The sequence below is a fragment of the Phalaenopsis equestris genome, unplaced genomic scaffold (genome assembly GCF_001263595.1).
Source record: "Phalaenopsis equestris unplaced genomic scaffold, ASM126359v1 Scaffold200153, whole genome shotgun sequence".
Classification (NCBI taxonomy): Eukaryota; Viridiplantae; Streptophyta; class Magnoliopsida; order Asparagales; family Orchidaceae; genus Phalaenopsis; species Phalaenopsis equestris.
The window spans coordinates 118,132-124,222 of NW_018219990.1; positions in this window are offsets into that span (position 1 = coordinate 118,132).

Here is a 6,091-nt window from a genome sequence, read left to right on the forward strand (position 1 = left end):
CCTCCCAGCCTAACCACAAAATTAGGGACCAAACTCTGGATTAGTGAATGTTCTTTATAGCACTCGGAAGGGGGTAAGGAATATGATTGCTCCTATTTGGCACAAAACAATCTTTATATATTTTTAGATTATTTTAATTTCTTCACAATCCATATAGTCATTGTAAAGGGGAAGGATGCTTTAGTAAATTTAATTTTAAGGTTTAGTAAATAGTTTAGTAAACTTAGTTCTTTTAGGTTCATTTCTATTAGCATTCATTAAACCCATTTTAATTTATCTTTCTAACTTTAATTTTATAGTTTGAATATTGTGATTTATGTTTTTATCATAAGAATTTCCATCTTCTAAATTAAGACTTTATAGTAGTATACTAGAAATTATCCTAAAGGATTTCTTACTGCACTTCTTTGTGTGATTGATACTGGGGTTTTTAAAGAAAGCCCTATATTACTTGAAGCAATACGTGCACTTTCATAGAACCACTAGTGTGTGAACTATTTTATATATTTCATAACATTTTTTATTTTAATCACTAAGTATAAATTGGGTCAAGTTTTGGTCATTTTTTTAAGCTAAATTACTGCGTAATTTTGGGATAGGTCAAGTTTTTTGCACTGTTACTAGGGATTTAAATTGATATAAAATACACAGAAAAGCAACACACACTAGGGGCACATCAGTAAGCAAGAGGAGATGAGGGAGTAGTGGATACAAGAGTAGTATTGGAGACATTCCCATGTATAGCCAACCAGTTAGTTGGGTGATTGCCCTCTCTATAAATGAAACTATCAAAAATGGGAGAAGAGATTTGCAGAACTTTAATTATCCTAAGCCAATGAGAGATATGCCAGAGATGAATATCCCTAATAGTGAGAGCCTTTAGAAGTAAGGAGGAATCCATTCTCACCTGTAAGTTGTCCCAATGATTGAAAATATCCAGCACTTGCCAAAATGATTCCCGAAATCATCCCATATACCTGCTCCTTGCTCAGAGAAACTCCCATCAGTGTTTACTTTAATAAATGTTGGGGCAAGACTCAACAAAAGAACCTGAGTGACCTCAAATTTGGGGGGTGGGGGACAACTAATTGCACATACTTAACCCTGCCTTTGATAAGAAGGACGCCCAGATTTTTGAAAGGAGTAGCAGCAGTAAAAAATCAAGTAAACTCTTATATCCATTGTTTGAACTAGACTTTAGTTTTATAGCTAAATAACAAGTTACATTTAGTAGGATTTAAGTCCATACCAGAAAATTGTTGGTAAATATTCAAAACAATGCATAATTTGCTTTGCTGTAGATTTACTTGACAAATTAGACCTTTGGTTGTACAGGTTAGAAGAGTTGGAAGAGTTTCTGCTATCTAGAAGTCTGGATAGGTAGTCCATAGCTAGAATGAAAAGAGTAGGGGAAAGTGGATCTCCCATCTTTAGTCCACTAGCTGCAGAAAAAATTCCAGTAGAGCTCCCATTAAAAAGAATAGAGTTAACATTTGCAACCAGCTTGAGATAATTTCAAAGAAATTGGAAGGAAATCCCCTAGCCCATAGAGTATCTAGAATAAAATCCTAGTTGATGGTGTCATATGCTTTCCTCATATCAAGCTTGTAAATTTAATTACCCCCTTTCGAAGGCCTATAAATTTCAGTTACCAGCTTTTGAACCGGAAGGACACTATCACTAGTGCTTCTACCAGTGATGAATGCTTCTTGATTGGATCTGATTAAATGGGAAAGATGAGGCTTCAACCTGTTTACAATAATCTTGCTGATAATTTGGCTAAAGACTACGGTGAGGGAGATAGGCCTAAAATGATGCCACTAATATTTATCTGAGGATTTAGGAATCAACACTATGTTAGAAGCATTGAAATAATTGGGTAGGGCATTCATGAAGAAGAAATATTGTTTACACTTGATCACTTCAATTTTAGTTTTTTGTGAGGTTTTCATATAAAAGTCAGATGAGAACCTATCAGGCCCAACAGTCTTGCCACTGTCCATGATGTTAAGAGCATCCCAGATTTCCCCTTAAGAGGGAATGTTAGCAATTTTTAAAGCAAAAGAATAGGTTTAATCCTCTAAAATTAAAGAGTCGTCCAGTTGGAATCTAAGGAGGGGGGTGATTTATATTTTGTTGAAAAAACTCCATAGCATCCTGTACAATTATAGAGGCCTCATGAAGCCTGGTTCCTTGAGAATTTTGAAAGCTATGAATGACATTACATTTCATCCAGTACCTGATACAATAATGGCAGTAGTTAGTATTCCTATCACCATCAATTAAATTGTTAATGGAGGCCTTTTGTTGGACAAAACTTTCTAGCCAAGTAGTGACAGTGAGGAATTTCTCTTTAGCTTTCATTAAAAAAGCTTCATCCACAGTTTGAGCGGTAGTAGAATTTTCCAGCTCAACCAGGTTTTTCTCAGCTTGCTCCACCAACTTGTAAATGTCGTCAAAGGTAGACCAAGTCAATTGTCTGAGGACTTTACTCATTTTTTTCTGTAAGTACTAAAGTTTAACGAGAGGATTTGAATGGGAGATATATTTCCATCTGAAAGATATGGTGTTAAGAAATTTTGGATGGTTAGACCACATATTCAGATATCTAAAAGGAGTAGGACCTATAGGAGGGGAGGCATTGATAGAAATGAGCAGGGGTCTATAATCAGATCTAGCAAAATTAAGATGAGTAAGGGTAGTTTGTAGGTAATTATGAAACCAAAGGTCCTTGGCAAGAAGCCTATCCCTTCCCTACGTAAACTAAGACCCAATGAAACCAAGATCAAATAAACCAACAGTCTGGATGTGTTCATTGCATTTTGTCATAAGTGAAAGTCTAGGAGATCTGCTACCCTTTTAGTCAGTAGGCGATGAAATGCAATTGAAATCACCCCCAATCAACCAACTAGAGGATATGGATGTACTGATGAGATGCAGATTAGTCCAGAGATGTTCTCTAATAGATTTAGTACAGCCTACATAAGTAATGGTAACATATCCAATGTTGCATGACATGTGAAAAAAAAATGAAGAAATTAAGGGTTGTGGATTATGATAAACTAGTTGATTTCTTGTCTACAAAAGAACTAAATTTTACTATTGCAGTTAGCCAAATAGGCAAACCCATGGAAAGATTTTTTTATTTTGTTAGGAAGTTATGAACCAAAGGTTCTAAAAAAGCCATAAACTTGAATTTGTGCTCCCTATTGAGATGTTGAAGCTTTTTTAAGGAGTGGGGGTGGGCAATCCCCCTAATGTTCCAACATAAAAGATTAATCATAATGGGAGGGTTTATATTTTCCTCTAATGAGCCTAGTTATGGACTCCCTCCGGGTAGAATATGAGCTCCATGCTTCAATGATGAGTGTATCATCCTGTGGGGTCTTCCCCTCAGGTTGGGCTTTCTTCTTTTTCCTAGCTTTGTGTATCTGCCAGTCAGCCTCTAGTTCTTGCTACATCTCAGCAATGGGTGCAACAATGGAATTTGGTGAAACGGTACTATGTTGACATTACCCATCTTGAACATCTAGTTTAGGAAGGTTTTGTAAATCACACATAGTTACCTCAACAAGAGAAATGGTATGTGGTTCAGAGATAGTGGGATTGGTGACTATATGGACTAAATGAGGATCTACTACTAGATGAGTAGGCAATAGGCTGATTCTCACATCGGCTACAATTGGTACAGGGAACACTTTCAACAAGATAATAAGAGAAGGATCAAATGGAGCAGGTGGCAAGTGAGCATTCTTGGTAGGTTTTAATGATGGGTGGAGCCCGAAACACTTCCGGTCAGTGTGGCTAAACATTTTGCAATGGGAACAGTAATAAGGCTTTTGTTCAATAAAAATAGGTTTCCAATAACCATTATAATCTGTACCTAACCAGACCTCATCTATGGTGGGGAGATTAATGTCCCTTTTAATAAGGATTCAAGCTATTAAGGGTCAAGACAGATTAAAGGAGGATTTGTTTAGCTTCATAGGCCTTCCCAGTAATGCACCAATGGAGAAAAGAACTTTGTAGTTGAAATATTGAAGCTTCAAACTATAGAGTTTAAACTAGATGGAGATATTTGGGAGTTCTTTTCCAGGGTCAAAAACAGATGTCTATTTTAATAGCTTCATCTGTATACCATCCACGGAAATGAGATTTTTGGAGAAGAATTATGCAAATTTTTCTTCATTAGCTAACTGGATCATTTCATGTATACCATCGAATAAGCCCACTTTTAAGTAACCAGATTGCTTAAAGTAATCAAAGGTTTTATTAATAAAATCCATTTTAAGATGACCCAACAGGAAATTACCATTCAAGGTAAATTTGCATTTGGCAGAGAGATCAGATACTTCAGAATCACAGAAGATGAGGGCATGGTTACCCCCTTTCGTGTGCCTTTCTTAAGAAGATAATTTCCCCTTTGCCATCCAAAGCATCATGGTAGGATTGAGGGAAGACATTCTTAATGCCATACTTTCCAGAAGTAGAGATAAATTCTGCATAGGAAATTTTCACCTTGAAGTTAGGGTCAGCTTGTTGTAGAGAAGCATCCATGACTAACCAAGTAGAGGCCAAAAAATGAAACAAAAAGCGAAGACTAGAGGAGGCAAGAATGGAATAAGGAGGTGCCATACCAATGGAACAGTAACTAACAACTTCAAAAAGTTGGAAACCCAGAAACACAAAAACTCAAAAAGCACCCAATAAGGGTATCAATAAGAAAACAAACAACAGTAGAGGCAAAACCATAAGCACCAAAACACACCATTTTACAATGAAAAAATAAGGAAGAAGATGCGTAGCCAATGCTCCCGAAACCCTAACAGAGCAATTTTTGTTGCCATATATATATCATAGGATGCTGGCGGCTGAAGGAGAAGGTGCTTTGCTAGGGTTTCTGGTAGGATGAAGCTCTGCTGGGGGGGATTCGGTGAGAGGTACTACTCCTGTCTTTCCAAGGGTGCTTCTACTTGCATCCTTTTGGATTCGGTGAGAGGTACTACTTCTGTCTTTCCAAGGGTGCTTCTACTTGCATCCTTTTGCCTGGGAGTCAGCTTCTTTGACTCTTTTCCCTGGTACATTGGTGGATTTTACTATTCCATTGGTTTCTTCTGGTTTTGGCTTGCTTTTACTGTTCCATTGGTTTCTTCTAGTTTTGGCCTGCTTCTGCATCTGTGGGCAGCCTCTTCTGGCTTTTTTGGAGGAGACCCCTTCCCATTTGGTGTTGTGTACTGTTGGCTTGACATTTACTGTGAGTTCTGGCCTTTCTAGAGCACACACAGGTTTTTCCTGACATTTCTGTGATTTGTTGGAGCTCTTAATTTTGTGTTTGCTCTCCAGGTGTTTATGGCTACCCCTATTGACATTGGGATTGTTGCTCAGTGGGCTAAGAGGCCACTTATGCTGGGGTGGTGGGCAAGTCCACTATTTCTCTTCCTACAGAACTTCCATGACACAGCTGCTAGGAAGGGTAACAGCCCTTGTATTCATCCTTTGGGTACCAAAAAAGGTGAACCAGCTGTTTATTTCTCACCACAAGTAATCCACAATCTGAATGAACAAGTCAAATTTACCTTGGTAGGAAAATTTCCTCTAGGCCACCCTAAAATGGAATTAGTCAGAAACTACTTTGCTTCTTTAAAATTTAATGGAGATTGGCAGATTAGAATACTAGATGACAGGCATCTTCTTATCCAACTTTCAGGGGAGGAAGACTATGCAAGATTGTTTGCAGAACAAGCTCTTCAAATTGGAGGTACCACCATGAAGATAGTGAAGTGGGATAAGTGGAGTGAAGTGGGATCCTGGTTTTGATCCTGGTAAGGAACCTCTTATAGTTCCCTTATGGTTTAAATTACCTGGTCTCCCAATTCAATACTTTAATTTCAATGCTCTATTCAATATTGCAAGTGCATTAGGGAGACCTTTAAAGGTTGATGCTCCTACATATAACAAAGCTAGACCAGCTGTAGCTAGAATCCTTATAGAAAGAGATGTAACCCTCCCTGAAATTAAAAGGCTCTGGATTGGAAATGATAAAGAGGGGTTCTGGCTGAATGTGGCTTTAGAACAGAAACCATTTTATTGC